Source organism: Salvelinus alpinus, chromosome 3 (genome assembly GCF_045679555.1).
Source record: "Salvelinus alpinus chromosome 3, SLU_Salpinus.1, whole genome shotgun sequence".
NCBI classification, from domain to species: Eukaryota; Metazoa; Chordata; class Actinopteri; order Salmoniformes; family Salmonidae; genus Salvelinus; species Salvelinus alpinus.
The window spans coordinates 32,667,972-32,685,099 of NC_092088.1; the positions used below are offsets into that span (position 1 = coordinate 32,667,972).

General features: G+C 42.7%; 1 long non-coding RNA gene across 1 annotated transcript; it reads left to right on the top strand.

The window, feature by feature from the left end:
• The first annotated feature begins 3,956 nt into the window (after positions 1-3,956).
• Positions 3,957-5,614, top strand: LOC139570566 (uncharacterized). The gene is made up of 2 exons (XR_011674103.1): positions 3,957-4,927; positions 5,064-5,614. It is a non-coding gene; the product is annotated as an uncharacterized lncRNA (long non-coding RNA).
• The last annotated feature ends 11,514 nt before the right edge of the window (positions 5,615-17,128 follow it).

Below are 17,128 nucleotides of genomic sequence, written 5' to 3' on the forward strand. Positions count from 1 at the left end.
GAAGAGAGAGAGAGGTGGTGAGAGAGAGAGGGGGGTGGTACTCGCTATCCCCAAAGAGGGCAACATCATGACACTTACAAACACCACTTCCAGCTGCCCCCTGGCGTCGATTCTAAATATTAAATAGATATTCAAATCCTCCTGCTGCAGGATTTTTTCCCTCCTGCGACGAAATGGGTCATATTAAGATCCGACATCTGTAAGGTGACTAGGCAACAGGATAGATAATAAACGGTAGCAGAAGCGTATGTGATGAGTCAAAACAGTTAGTGCAACGAGGGTCAAATGGAGATAGTTAACCAAATTGCTACCAGGACTATTTAGTAGTCTTATGGCTTGGGGGTAGAAGCTGTTCAGGGTCCTGTTGGTTCCAGACTTGGTGCTTCAGTACCGCTTGTCGTGCAGTAGCAGAAAGAACAGTCTGACTTGGGTGGCTGGAGTATGGGTGACCGCAGTCCTCTGACACCGCCTGGTATAGAGGTCCTGAATTGCTGGGAGCTCAGCACCAGTGTAATACTTGGCCGTACACACTACCCTCTGTAGCGCCTTGCGATCGGGTGCCAAGCAGTTTCCATACCAAGCAGTGATGCAGCCAGTTAAGATGCTCTCAATGGTGCAGCTGTAGAACTTTGAGGATCTGAGGGCTCATGCCAAATCTTTGAGAGATTTGGTGCTTTGGCATACATTTTATTTAGTGGACTTTCAGGACACTCAAGAACACCTTACATTATTAAAAGTAGACCTACATAAAATCAAGTGCAGTACATAAAATCATAAAATCAAGTGCATCAATAAAAGTGCAATTTAAAAATCAAAGGACCAGACGAAACAGGCCAGATAAAGAGGGAGGGTTTGGGTTTAGGATAAATGTTTAGGGGGTACGGTTGGGAATAGGATACGGACCCAGTTTAGGGTAAGGATTTGAGTTTGGGGGGACACATAGGGATAAATACACTCTTAGAAAAAAAGGTGCTAAGTAGAACCATATATGGTTCTTCGGGTTTGTCCCTGTAGGAGAAACCTTTTTGGTGCTAGGTAGAACCCTCTATTCATAGAAACGTCTGTTGAAGATGTCCTGTGATTCTTTTTGCTTTTCCTGTTGTAAAGTGAAATACCAAATATAAATACAGTAAAGTACACACACTAAAGGGTAAGAAAATGTGTTTTGAGCAAAATAGTTCAAACTTCGAGTAGGGCATTCAAGAAGTTGGTTTGATGGGAAGTGGCAATGTCATCTGCCTCCCCCTTGCTTGAGGAAAAATAGAGGAGCAATAGAAAACAAAAGAAGAAAGCCCCCTCCACACACACTTATGCAATGTCATGGCTTACCTGGACCACCTATTGAGATGTGCCTTTTGTTAAGCAAATCAGGTGTTAAATGAGGTGAAAAGGAGATGGTGTGCAACTTTTAATGGTTATACTTAATTAGAACCATCTATGAAAGGTTCTACTGAGAACCATTTTACCTTTGAAGGGTTCCTCCTAGAACCCTCTATGAACAGTTCTACCAACAACCCTTTTATCTTTGAAGGGTTCCTCCTAGAACCCTCTATGAACAGTTCCACCAGCCATATTAGCCTTTAAAATTAAACTCTTTATAACAACATTACATATATCACCAGGCCTTTCTTTGACGGCCTAGTTATGCCGTAAAGACATTTTTACACAGGTTTGTTTGCTTTAGTTCGAATCAGAGTTCGGTTATCTGTTAAAATGCATTTTCTTCATTTGGTCTGGTTGATTTCACACTGCCACATCTCAAGCGCATAGCAAGCTCACCACAATTTGTTAACAAAGCAATATGAGCGCTTGTCCCGACTGCGTGCAGTGTATAATGTGGTGCTTCACTATCACAGCATTAGATGCGCTGCTTGTACCAGACAGAGAAGGCTAGCACTGACGAGTTCTTTCAATTGTATAGCGACTCTGGACATTTTCCATGCAAGATCCATCAGGTAATCAGTCATGAGCTGATGATACAATCAAACTGCCCCATAGAGCAGCCCAGGCAAATTGTGTTCGAATAATAGGAAAAGGCTAAATTGCTATTGAATATTTATATTATATTTTGGCCATTCAAAACAAAATAAAAGCATAATTAGACTAAAATATATTTATAATACTGCAATAGTGAATCAAGATTATCAATCAATAATTTATGTGAATCAAAATAATCTGATGTAGCCTAGTCTACTAAATGTATTGTTCCCAGTTGGAGACGCATGCATTAGCCTTGAAAGAATACTTTCACCAACTGAATCCTACAGAAGAAGAACCATATATGTGACGACAAAAAAAAAAACGATATACATGAAAAATCATTATTGGACACCCTTTTTCTATAGTGAACCGGTTTCACAAGCTTTCCACGCGCTAATTATATATATTTTTTAATTTAATTACAGCTGCATAGCTAATGTTTTTATATGGTGTACAAACACTTTCATATCAATATTGTACATACATGTGATTGTAAAAGTTTTGTATATTTTGGTTTGGCCCATCGCGGGTTATCTGTATTTCCATACCCTCTTATTGTTCTCTTTTGCCTGACCTTCGGCTAGCAAGGTATGTTGTCCTTGGCTCCGAAATTGTTAAATATAAAACCGTCATAATGTTACACAATGTACTGTTTTGCAACCATAAGTTTGTTACAATGTGGATAATATAAAGATTTATGTTAACAAGTTTCACAAAGCTCGCTAACTAGGGTATCTATTGTAACTTGTGAGTACTTGGGACAGTGTTTGAGTGAGTGTCCATGTGCTCGCGCAGGTGCCTGAGAGCTGTGACTGCGCCAAGGTTTAACATACTGTGTTTTGTCTCTTCGTGTGCAGGTATGTCTTTTATTTTGTCCGAATTATGTTCTGTATAGTTTTACTTGTATTGTATTGTGTGCATCGAATGTGTGCACGCAGCACCTGTTATTTCCTTTTGGCGCTCTTTTGCCTGACCTTCGGCTAGCAAGGTGCCTGAGAGCTGTGACTGCGCCAAGGGTTAACATAATGTGTGTTGTCTCTTCGTGTGCAGGGCAAATAAAAAGATTTCAACTAGCAGACCGTCAGTTGTGGCAGCGTCCTAATTAAAAGTACACAACGCAGAATGAACCACGCTACATGTGCACCACTCAGAATGGACGGACAAGCGCACAACTTTTCTGTTGCTGATGAAAACGCCGAAATGTGGGAAAGAGATGTAAAACGAAACTAAAATAATGGAAAGACAGGCAAAGGAAGATCTTACGGGATGCGGGAAACCCCTATACAAATCGTAAGGGTCAAGAAAAAAACTGGGAAAAGCTGTTCAAAAGAGGTATGTGGAAGAACCGTATATCAAACAATCAAGCTAGCTATAGAGTACAGTAGCTAACATGTTCTGGGTTGTCTAATTTGTAACTATAGAGAAAACATATTAGCTAAAGTTCGTTGGCTACTAACTTATACATTATCGTTACAAATATTATTGCTAGATTATAGACGAAACATAGCTAGCTACTTTTTATCCATCCACCGGATGATTCGACATGGCTACAGTAGCTAGTTAGTTATGGGTAACGTTACACTGTATCCTGCAGGGAAGAGCGTGTTCCACGACATGCACAAAGGATTGTGGAAAGTTGACTGATGAGCGCAAGCTGCATCTGTTCAACAGTTTCTACACTGTCCCATACGAAAAACAACAAGCGTTGATTCTCTCCGGCTTAGAACAGGTTAGAAATAAGACAAAACGCCTATTATTATAATAGCTATATTGAACACTTGCATAGTTTAACTTTGACAGTAATGATACGTACATTAATTAACTCTAAAAGTGCAGTGTTACACAATGGTGCAATACAAACTCATTCTGTGTATAAGTTGAGAGTGTGTGAAAGATGGAGGTCCTGATCAAGCAATACCCTGAATGTGCTACAGTATATTCAATTCTTTATTTATCATTGTCAATTTTTATTGCAGCATGAGGTGGAACGGAGACGTAAACCTGAGGATACAAAGGAGAACAAATGACGGAAACAAACCTTCAAATACCATGTACAGCAAGCAGGCCAGAGATTGAATGTGTGCAAGGTCACTTTCATGTCTGTGTTCCAGCTAACCAACAGCTGTCTTCAGGCAAGTGAAAATATGAAGAGAAGAATACCACATCATTTTCAAACAGCAGAGTCTCAATTTCGGCCTACCCAGGAGTGACACCTGTGGCAAATGTGACACATTCTTCACTAAGATGTCAGCAGCAACATCTGAAGAGGAAGATTGCAGTTGAAAGTGAGTTGCACCATCGAAAAGACCTACACACAGCTTCAAAGTGACACTGAGTGGGCTAAAGCCAATGCTGACTGCCATGTCATTTCTGTGGATCTACAGGGGGTGATGTACACCCCTAATCTGACCCACTCCAATGTCTACTACCAGCAGCAGCTGTCAAATTTTAACCTTTGCATCCAGGAACTTGGAAAAGAAGATCCTGCATACATGTGTGTTTGGCATGAGGGGATTGCACACAGAGGGTTCATTGAGGTGGCAAGCTGCATATTGAAGTGGGTGAAGACAAAATTCACGCCACTCACCAAACCAGAGGTGCGCAAGTTGATCATCTTCAGTGACAGATGCTGTGGGCAGAATAACAACCGGTGGATGCTCAATCTGATGTAGATGCTCGTCTCTATGGGTTACTTTACCCAAGTTGAACAGAAGTTCATGGTCTGGTCATTCTTTTCTTCCTTGTGATTGAGCTTTTGCCACCATCGAGAAGAGGCGCAAGGTGTCAGTCCTTCATACACCTGATGATGTTTCAAAGATGATACTTGAAGCACAACCATTCAAGGTGATGAGGATGCAATGTGAAGACTTCAGGCACCTCCCAGATTCTGTCCTCAAGCGACCAGCTGGACTACAGATCACCTCAGTGAGGTGGTTAAAAGTCACAGGTATTGCACAGAGAATAGTTTACTAACATCCCATCAACATGCAACATGTTGTTCTAACAATAAAATATCCTAATGCTTGACTATGAAAGTTGTTTATTGATGTCAGGAACTTAAAATGTTTCTGTTCTAATTTCAGTTGATCCTTGGAATCTGTACGCCAGACAGAGCCACAGTATATTTGAGGGATGGAAATCGTGGCTGATCTCCAAACCAAAACAAGGAGCTACACCACAACCTCCCTATTTTGCAAGCCACTACCCTAGAGCATATGAGAGTCCTCTGCCCATCATAAAAAACAAGTACCAAGATCTGATGACCATGCTCAACTACTTGCCAGCAGCTGCACGCTCTTTTTATAAATCACTGCAGAGTGAATAATTTGTTGTTAAACCAAGCTACATAATTAACTGTTTTTTCTGTGAGTTTATGATCCCCTGAATCTGAATACATTTCAGAAGAGATGTCACCCCTATTGTAGGAAATTAAATGTATAGTAGGTGTTTTCTATGTGAATCAATTTGTGTAGGATTTGAACCAGCACAATATATTGAATTAATTTAATTTTAAGATGTTGTTCCTAGTGTAGAAAATGTTATGTACGGTACAATATGTTCTGTTAAGAATTATTTTGTGTGTGATCATTTGAACATTTTTTAATCTGAATTAATTAAAAACAAAGTCATCACATACAGTATGTGAGTATTCATTTGATCTTGATTCCCTTTTTGTATTCATTACGTCTCTCTGTCACCACATTTAGCATTAACTCTAAGCAGTTAATACTTATTTACTGCTGTCACCTCAGTACAGAAGGACATTTCTTGCCTTTAGCATGGGTTTAATGCAATTCAAAACTTAATTGCTGATCATAGTGTTAAACGCAAAGTGAATGGTTTTCTGAACGTTTTGTAATATTGACCATATGACCATTGATCCATATTTGATATGTACAAGTTGTGCTTGTTTTGATTTGAATTAATTTAATTGTATTCTATGGTATGTTCACATTGAGGGCTTCATTTTAAATGAGACTAAGATTTCATGACTCAACTTTTAAGAAAAGTCAGTGCTGAAGTTGATAGACCACCTTTAAATGAACCTCCATACAAATGAATTAACTACATATTGCAGTTAAGTTATTTACATGAAGGGCATCTGTACTTGAAAGTACTTAAAACATCATATCAGGTCTTAAAAAAGGACTTCTTACAAGAGTCATGCAAAATGTCACATATACTGTTCTTCCACAAACTGAAATCACTGGAGATAGACTGTTCTTCCACATTCAAAAAATTAAAACGACAATAAAAAAAGTATCAATTGTTGTTGGAAGATATGGGTATGGTGAATTATTTGTCAACCATAAAACACCTAATGTGGTACACACAATTAATAATATAAAAACAGATTATCTTAAAATGGAAAAATTGTCACATACGGTTCTTCGTCTGTAGGATTCAACTGACAGGAGATTCTGGGCACATCCCCATTCCTTTGATTAGTGGCAGCACATGAGTGACAACTCGACTGACAGAATGGCTCCTCAATTTCAGGATGAGAAGAGATACCTTCCTACACCTGTGTGATGTTCTTCGGCCCAATTCATCTCTGCACCAGCAAGGCCAGAGAGGCACACTGTTGCTGGGATGGACTGAGATGTGATTTATTTATACTTTTTTTACCCCCCCAATTGATAGTTACAGTCTTGTTCCATCGCTGCAACTCCTGCTTTGAGCCACAAGAATGGCCCATCTTGGATGGCTCGTTCCCCTCACTCTGCTAATCAGTGCTCTGACTCCCTCTGCTCATCATCCATGTCATTGGGTTCGGTTTGGTTTGCATTACTACCTTTAATAGAAAGTGAAATCATGTTAGTGATCATCTTTGACATTATGTATTGCACTGTGTTGTTGTCAATTAATTGATTTAACGCTAGAACCACTGGGCCTCGAGGTACCCCCCCTTCAAGCAAATGAGCAGTCATTCTGACTGCAACATTCTAACTTTGTAATTAATACATGTCATATATACCGTCGCAAAAATAATCATTTGGTTGCGTTTATTAAGGTAACATTAGAATAACAATTTTTATTTATTTAAATAACACAATAGCATTTTCATTAGTTTATGTTACTGTTAGCTATCAGTGGCGGTAGGTGTCGTTTATGATGAGGGAGGATTATTTTTTGTATGAGTATGGCCTTATTTCTATTACAGCATGTCATTCATATTCCATTCACCCAGCTCAATGAACATCGATAGGTTTAGACTACTACATGATATTCACATTTTCCCTATATCCATCATGAGGTTGTTACAACCTAGCCTATGAATGAAAGTTTACAACGTAGGTGCACAGGTCAAGATACATTTTAGTAATCAAGGTGACAGACATTGACACATTCAATACCGCCTTGCATAATCTTGCCTGCATCTAGCTGATCTAGGGTGTAATCATTTACATTTAAGTCATTTAGCAGACGCTCTTATCCAGAGCGACTTACAAATTGGTGCATTCACCTTATGATATCCAGTGGAACAACCACTTTACAATAGTGCATCTAACTCTTTTAAGGGGGGGGGGGGTTAGAAGGATTACTTTATCCTATCCTAGGTATTCCTTAAAGAGGTGGGGTTTCAGGTGTCTCCGGAAGGTGGTGATTGACTCCGCTGACCTGGCGTCGTGAGGGAGTTTGTTCCACCATTGGGGTGCCAGAGCAGCGAACAGTTTTGACTGGGCTGAGCGGGAACTGTACTTCCTCAGAGGTAGGGAGGCGAGCAGGCCAGAGGTGGATGAACGCAGTGCCCTTGTTTGGGTGTAGGGCCTGATCAGAGCCTGAAGGTACGGAGGTGCCGTTCCCCTCACAGCTCCGTAGGCAAGCACCATGGTCTTGTAGCGGATGCGAGCTTCAACTGGAAGCCAGTGGAGAGAGCGGAGGAGCGGGGTGACGTGAGAGAACTTGGGAAAGTTGAACACCAGACGGGCTGCGGCGTTCTGGATGAGTTGTAGGGGTTTAATGGCACAGGCAGGGAGCCCAGCCAACAGCGAGTTGCAGTAATCCAGACGGGAGATGACAAGTGCCTGGATTAGGACCTGCGCCGCTTCCTGCGTGAGGCAGGGTCGTACTCTGCGAATGTTGTAGAGCATGAACCTACAGGAACGGGTCACCGCCTTGATGTTAGTTGAGAACGACAGGGTGTTGTCCAGGATCACGCCAAGGTTCTTAGCACTCTGGGAGGAGGACACAATGGAGTTGTCAACCGTGATGGCGAGATCATGGAACGGGCAGTCCTTCCCCGGGAGGAAGAGCAGCTCCGTCTTGCCGAGGTTCAGCTTGAGGTGGTGATCCGTCATCCACACTGATATGTCTGCCAGACATGCAGAGATGCGATTCACCACCTGGTTATCAGAGGGGGGAAAGGAGAAGATTAATTGTGTGTCGTCTGCATAGCAATGATAGGAGAGACCATGTGAGGATATGACAGAGCCAAGTGACTTGGTGTATAGCGAGAATAGGAGAGGGCCTAGAACAGAGCCCTGGGGGACACCAGTGGTGAGAGCACGTGGTGCGGAGACAGATTCTCGCCACGCCACCTGGTAGGAGCGACCTGTCAGGTAGGACGCAATCCAAGCGTGGGCCGCGCCGGAGATGCCCAGCTCGGAGAGGGTGGAGAGGAGGATCTGATGGTTCACAGTATCAAAGGCAGCCGATAGGTCTAGAAGGATGAGAGCAGAGGAGTCATTATCATTAGTCCAACAGCTGCAAACAAGAGTTTATTTTGGACAAATTCAGGTATGTTTATTCCAGTTTTGTTCCGTTTGCTTCCGTTTTTATTTTCAACAGAATTGGCGGAATGAATACACCCCTGATCACAAGCAGACACAGTTCACTTTCATAGCAGCCAGATCAGATCGTTGTATAATTCCTTCACGCATCTACTCGCTCAACTTTTCCCTTCGCTTGTGGACTTCAGTGTACAACACATCTGTCTGTGACCAGGGGGAAAAAACTTCCCAAGCCACTCCTTCATATCATAACCGCTAACCACTACACACAGTCTACATTGTTGTCACCATATTAGCTAACGTCAAGTCAACAACATAACTACTACAACTAACGTGTTAGTAAACCTGCTGCATGATTGTAGTACAGTCAGCAAGCAGTTACACTGGTGGGCCCCAGTAGCAATACATTTATAAAACTAAAAACTTACCTTGACTTAGAAGAGTTCCAGTGTTGGATAGCCATGGTCAGCTAGGTAACATAGCATCCCTCTGTTTGAGCCAGGTGTTTGAGTAGGCTAAACTAGCTAGCTGAATTAGCTAGCTGAATAAGTGAAAGATATATATATACAGTGGGGAGAACAAGTATTTGATACACTGCCGATTTTGCAGGTTTTCCTACTTACAAAGCATGTAGAGGTCTGTAATTTTTATCATAGGTACACTTCAACTATGAGAGACGGAATCTAAAACAAAAATCCAGAAAATCACATTGTATGATTTTTAAGTAATTAATTAGCATTTTATTGCATGACATAAGTATTTGATACATCAGAAAAGCAGAACTTAATATTTGGTACAGAAACCTTTGTTTGCAATTACAGAGATCATACGTTTCCTGTAGTTCTTGACTAGGTTTGCACACACTGCAGCAGGGATTTTGGCCCACTCCTCCCTACAGATCTTCTCCAGATCCTTCAGGTTTCGGGGCTGTCGCTGGGCAATACGGACTTTCAGCTCCCTCCAAAGATTTTCTATTGGGTTCAGGTCTGGAGACTGGCTAGGCCACTCCAGGACCTTGAGATGCTTCTTACGGAGCCACTCCTTAGTTGCCATGGCTGTGTGCTTCGTGTCGTTGTCATGCTGGAAGACCCAGCCACGACCCATCTTCAATGCTCTTACTGAGGGAAGGAGGTTGTTGGCCAAGATCTCGCGATACATGGCCCCATCCATCCTCCCCTCAATACGGTGCAGTCGTCCTGTCCCCTTTGCAGAAAAGCATCCCCAAAGAATGATGTTTCCACCTCCATGCTTCACGGTTGGGATGGTGTTCTTGGGGTTGTACTCATACTTCTTCTTCCTCCAAACACGGCGTGTGGAGTTAGACCAAAAAGCTCTATTTTTGTCTCATCAGACCACATGACCTTCTCCCATTCCTCCTCTGGATCATCCAGATGGTCATTGGCAAACTTCAGACAGGCCTGGACATGCACTGGCTTAAGCAGGGGGACCTTGCGTGCGCTGCAGGATTTTAATCCATGACGGCGTAGTGTGTTACTAATGGTTTTCTTTGAGACTGTGGTCCCAGCTCTCTTCAGGTCATTGACCAGGTCCTGCCGTGTAGTTCTGGGCTGATCCCTCACCTTCCTCATGATCATTGATGCCCCACGAGGTGAAATCTTGCATGGAGCCCCAGACCGAGGGTGATTGACCGTCATCTTGAACTTCTTCCATTTTCTAATAATTGCGCCAACAGTTGTTTCCTTCTCACCAAGCTGCTTGCCTATTGTCCTGTAGCCCATCCCAGCCTTGTGCAGGTCTACAATTTTATCCCTGATGTCCTTACACAGCTCTCTGGTCTTGGCCATTGTGGAGAGGTTGGAATCTGTTTGATTGTGTGTGGACAGGTGTCTTTTATACAGGTAACGAGTTCAAACAGGTGCAGTTAATACAGGTAATGAGTGGAGAACAGGAGGGCTTCTTAAAGAAAAACTAACAGGTCTGTGAGAGCCGGAATTCTTACTGGTTGGTAGGTGATCAAATACTTATGTCATGCAATAAAATGCAAATTAATTATTTAAAAATCATACAATGTGATTTTCTGGATTTTTGTTTTAGATTCCGTCTCTCACAGTTGAAGTGTACCTATGATAAAAATTACAGACCTCTACATGCTTTGTAAGTAGGAAAACCTGCAAAATCGGCAGTGTATCAAATACTTGTTCTCCCCACTGTATATATACACACACACATAGTTAGCTCTCTCGCTTCTTCATTTTTGAATACATTAATTTGTTCAAAACTGTTCAAGAATTGTCTTTCTCTCTCTTTGAGTCAACTACTCACCACATTTTATGCACTGCAGTGCTGACTAGCTGTAGCTTGTCAAATCAAAGTTTATTTGTCACGTGCACCGAATACAACAGGTGTAGTAGACCTTACAGTGAAATGCTTACTTACAGGCTCTAACCAACCGTGCAAAAAAGGTATTAGGTGAACAATAGGTAAGTAAAGAAATAAAAACAACAGTAAAAAGACCGTGAAAAATAACAGTAGCGAGGCTATATACAGGTACCGGTTGGTCGGGCCAATTGAGGTATTATGTATATGAATGTATAGTTTAAGTGACTATGCATATATGATAAACAGAGTAGCAGCATCGTAAAAGCGGTGTTGGGGGAGGGCACACAATGCAAATAGTCCGGGTAGCCATTTAATTACCTGTTCAGGAGTCTTATGGCGTGGGGACAAAAACTGTTGAGAAGCAATTTTGTCCTAGACTTGGCACTCCGGTACCGCTTGCGGTAGTAGAGAGACCAGTCTGTGGCTGGGGTCTTTGACAATTTTTAGGGCCTTCCTCTGACACCACCTGGTATAGAAGTCCTGGATGGCAGGCAGCTTAGCCCCAGTGATGTACTGGGCCGTACACACTACCCCCTGTAGTGCCTTGCGGTCGGAGGCCGGGCAATTGTCGTACCAGGCAGTTATGCTTTCAGTACTAGATTCATTCTGTGATACTTTGGGTGGACAACATGTCGGTTCATGCTGGAAGAGCTCTGATAGGACTACTTCCGGAGGACGTCCTCCAACCGAATTACTGTGTAAGCCTATGGAAGGGGGTGAGAACCACGAGCCTCCTAGTTTTTTTTTTTATTGAAGTCAATGTACCCAGAAGAGGACGGAAAGTAGCTGTCCCCCAGCTACACCAAAGTGCTACAGAGTGCTGTTGAGACTACTTGTCACGTTGTATAAATGATTGGAGACAGGTGCAGGAATTCGTAATAGGGGGGGGTTTAATACTCCACCCCAAATATACACAACATGCCATGAAAAGGCACGGGGACGAAGCCCACAAACACATATACAAAAACACAGAGATGTAACCCAAACAAAAGAGCGAGGTAAAACCTCTAAATACAAGGAACAAGACCCGCAATACCAATACACGGGACGAGACACGTAATATCAAGTGCACAACAATACATGGGACGAGACCTATAATAACGAGTACACAACACACACAGCACGAAAGCCGAAACAAAGCACAGATACTCAAGTCCAACGGACATGAGAAAAATAAGCGACAAGACAATGGTGAACAGAGGGCACATATCTACAATTACTAATCAGGGGAACTGGAATTAGGTGTACGTAATGAGACAGTTCAGTGACGCCTCGAGGCCGGTGACGTAGACCTCCGGAACTGGTGCACGGAATGAGCAGCAGTACCGGAGGAATCCGTGACACTACCGTAGACCTTCATTGCAAAACAGTGTTTTAATCAATTATTTAGTTTATCTAAAAATGATAACTTTAATGTTTCACAATTTTTATGAAATTCACTGAGGATGATCCTTCCCTTCCTCCTCTGAGGAGCCTCCACTATTAGCTATACTCTGAGTGTACAAAACATTAGGAACACTTTTTTGCCCTGAAAACAGTCTCAATTTGTCAGGCATGGACAAGGTGTCGAAAGCGTTCCAAGGGGATGTTCCATGTTGACTCCAATGCTTCCCACAGTTGTGTCAAGTTGGCTGGATGTCCTTTGGGTGGTGGACCATTTTTGATACACATAGGAAACTGTTGAGCATGAAAAACCCAGCAGCATTGCAGTTCTTGACACATTCAAACCGGTGCGCCTAGCACCTACTACATTACCCCGTTCAAATGCACTTAAATCTTTTGTCTTGCCCATTCCCCCTCTAAATGGCACATACCTATAAGGGCACAAGGCGAGACCCAGATGTAGACACAGCAGGCAGATGGTTAGAGTCTTTGTTGTTTATTTATAATCCAAAAGGAGTAGGCAAGAGAATGGTCGTGGACAGACATGAGGTCAAAACCAGAGTCTGAGTCCAAGAGGTAAAGAGTGGCAGACAGGCTTGATGTCAGGTCAGGCAGGCGGGTACGGAGTCCAGAAAAACAGGCAAGGTTCAAAACCGGGAAGACTAGAAAAAGAGAATAGAAAACAGGAGCATGGGAAAACATGCTGGTTGACCTGAAAACATGCTGGTTGACCTGAAAACATACAAGACAAACTGGCACAGAGAGACAGGAAACACTGGGGAAAATAAGCGACACCTGGAGGGGGTGGAGACAATCACAAGAACAGGTGAAACGGATCAGGGCGTGACAATTCCATCCATGTCTCAATAGCTTAAAAATACTTCTTTAACCTCTCTCCTCCCCTTCATCTACACTGATGGAAGTGGATTTAACAAGTGACATCAATAAGGGATCATAGCTTTCACCTGGATTTACCTGGTCAGTCTATGTCAAGGAAAAAGCAGCTGTTCCTAATCTTTTGTACAGTCAATGTATGTAAAAACAGAAAACCACAAGAAAACAAAAAATGATAGTGTTCATTCAATGTTATTAGTGGATTGCCTTTGTTACAACTATGACACAGAAAGCATATGTTGGAACACGTTAACAGCTTCTTTTTATAACCACCACAAAAAAGAATACCCTAACCACCAAGATGCACAAACATCAGTAGCCTAAACATCATTATAAGTGCCAAGTGTGCTTGATAAATAGTGAAAAACAGCACAAAAGCAATAATGGCATTATAATGAAGTCGTTATGACAGTAGTCAACACAAAGAGTTCATTTTAACACTATCTCAGAGTGTAAAATGTACTCTGATTATAGTCTTACATTTTGAGTGTTAATGTAACACTTCATAGTGTAAAAAATGAACACTGCATTGCACTAGCCAGTGTTACTCAAATTTAACACTATGGTGTAATTAAAACTGTGTGGTGTAAAGCTTCATTTGCATATATCTTTATTGTCCCTTTTCTTTTCGAGTGAATTGTAGAGTTGCCACCCATGGCTATTTGTTAGTGACAAACATGGTTGTTTAAAGGCCTGTGGCTTTCACCAAATGAGTACCTAGGCGAATGTAATCATTCAAATTAAACTTTATGACAAAACATTACATATTTCATAAAGCTTTACTTTGGTGGCCTAGTTTTACCCTAACAAAGTGGTGTTAGGACAGCGTTTCCCAAACTCGGTCCTGGGGAACCCAAGGGGTGTACTATACGTTTCGTTTTTTTGCCCTAGCACTACACAGCTGATTCAAATAATGAGCTCTTCATCAAGCTTTGATTATTTGAATCATCTGTGTATTGCTAGGTCAAAAAGCTAAATGTGCACCCCTTGGGGTACCCACGACCAAGTTTGGGAAAGGCTGTGTTAGAAACTCCTAGTTTACAGGCCAAATCAAGCCTGCAAGTCACAGTATGCTGGCTTGCAAAGTGATGTGACATTTCTATTTGAGTCCAGCCAGAGTTAGGACAGTTGGAATTTGTATTCCCCCACAATCTGCATTCAGAATGACAGTCAGGGGGGCCTCCCGGGTGACGCAGTGGTCTAGGGCACTGCATCGCAGCGCTAGCTGTGCCACCAGAGATTCTGGGTTCGCACCCAGGCTCTGACGCAGCCGGCCGCGACCGGGAGGTCCGTGGGGCGACCCACAACTGGCCTAGCGTCGTCCGGGTTAGGGAGGGTTTGGCCGGTAGGGATATCCTTGTCTCATCGCGCACCAGCGACTCCTGTGGCGGGCCGGGCGCAGTGAGCGCTAACCAAGGTTGCCAGGTGCACGGTGTTTCCTCCGACACATTGGTGCGGCTGGCTTCCGGGTTGGAGGCGCGCTGTGTTAAGAAGCAGTGCGGCTTGGTTGGGTTGTGTTTCGGAGGACGCATGGCTTTCGACCTTCGTGTCTCCCGAGCCCGTACGGGAGTTGTAGCGATGAGACAAGATAGTAATTACTAACACAATTGGATACCACGAAATTGGGGAGAAAAAGGGGGTAAAAAAAAAAGAAAATAGAAGAAAAAAAAAGAATGACAGTCAGGGTTTGGGACATTGGCAAAGGAGACTACCTAAACTATTTAAACTGGAACAACCATTTCGGTAATGGGTGCAATACATCTAACTGATTGGATTAGTTTATCTTTGTGTAGAATAAGATGAATCAATCAATGAATGTGCATGCAAAAACACAGATATTAAAAACAATACTAAAAAATCTACCTGCAATAGAGCATGCTGGCAAATATGATGGGTGTGGTTTTGATGGTAATGTTTTACTCGCCACAGAGAAAAAAAATTACACAATCAAACTCTCACAATCAACACTGGGTATTAACACCCAAACTAGGGTAATTTTATACCCCTGAGTGTTAATTTCACACTTACAGAGTTAATTTGAATCCTGAATCAACACTATACATTTTACACTGAAAAATCCACACTAGGTAACACTGGCTAATGTGCTGTGTACCATGGCGAATTTGTCTGTTTCCGGGTGACGCGTTCTCGTTTTGTCCAAAGAAAGGTATCCTATACATGTCTGACCAGAATACACGCTCTTTCCACAGAATGCTCCATCGACATACAGGATTGAAAAAAATTGCTTCAAGCTCATCAACAGACAGATCCCAGGCAGTGTCTCAGCCACAGTACAGTCCCTGATGTGCTGTAGCATAACCATGTCACATAAAACAATGAAAGCTGCTGAGTGTGTTGCTGATGTGTTCTTTACTCTCTCAATGATAATCGGCCTGTAGCATTGTCACCGGTTTGTTCTATTCAAACAGTGCCATCCTTTGGAGGGGTAGGTTCAAGCTGAGTCTCAGATTCAGAAGCATAATCATCGGAGATGTCATGATTAATTTCTTTCTTCATGACTCATTTTCATTCAGATCTTGTAGCAGCGCCAACGCAGCTTGTACATCCATTCGTCTTCGTCTTCTTGCCATTGTAAATTACACACACTCTCACTGTGTACTCAAGTAGGCCAGAGTAGACTGATAAGACTAATTGGATTTGGTGGACTAATATAGGGTACATACCATTTTGAGATTATAATACAAATATACTGTACCAATACAATAGAATGGCCCACCCTGTTCTTCATTCACAATTCCCGATTACATAATTATGGATCGTTCGCTTCCCCTCGCTCATCAACTCACCCATTCTCCCTCTTTCTCCCCATCATACTTTTACTTCATTTACAATACATGAACAAAAGTATGTGGACGTCTGCTCGTCAAGCATCTCATTCCAAAATCATAGGCATTAATATGGAGTTGGTCCCTCCTTTGCTGCTATAACAGCCTCCACTCTTCTGGGTAGGCAACAAAAAGCATTAGTGAGGTCGGGCACTGATGTTGGGCAATTAGGTCTGGCTCGCAGTCAGCATTCGAATTCATCCCAAAGGTGTTTTATGGAGTTGAGGTCAGGGCTCTGTGCAGGCCAGTCAAGTTCTTCCACACCGATCTCGACATGCCATGTCTGTATGGACCTCGCTTTGTGCACAGGTACATTATCATGCTGAAACAGGAAAGGAAGCACAGAATCATCTAGAATGTCATTGTATGCTGTAGCCTTAACATTTCCCTGCAGTGAACTAAGGGGCCTAGCCTAGCCATGAAAAACCGCCCCCTCCACCAAACTTTACAGTTGGAATTATGCATTGGGGCTGGTAGCGTTCTCCTGGCATCCGCAAAACCCCGATTAATCCGTCGGACTGCCAGATGGTGAAGCGTGATTCATCACTCCAGAGAACGCGTTTCCAATTCTCCAGAGTCCAATGGTGACGAGCTTTACACCACTCCAGCCGACACTTGGCATTGTACATGGTGATCTTAGGCTTGTGTGTGTTTGCTTGGACATTGAAACCCATTTTGTGAAGCTAACAGTTATTGTGCTGGCGTTCCTTCCAGAGGCAGTTTGGAATTCAGAAGCGAGTGTTGCAACCAAAGACAGATGATTTTTACGCACTATGCGAGTCAGCACTCGGCTGTACCATTCTGTGAGTTGTGTGGCCTACCACTTCGTGGCTGAGCCGTTGTTGCTCCTAGACGTTTCCACTTCACAATAACAGTACTTACAGTTGATCGGAGCAGCTCTGGCAGGGCAGAAATGTGATGAACTGACTTTTTGGAAAGGTGCTATCCTAT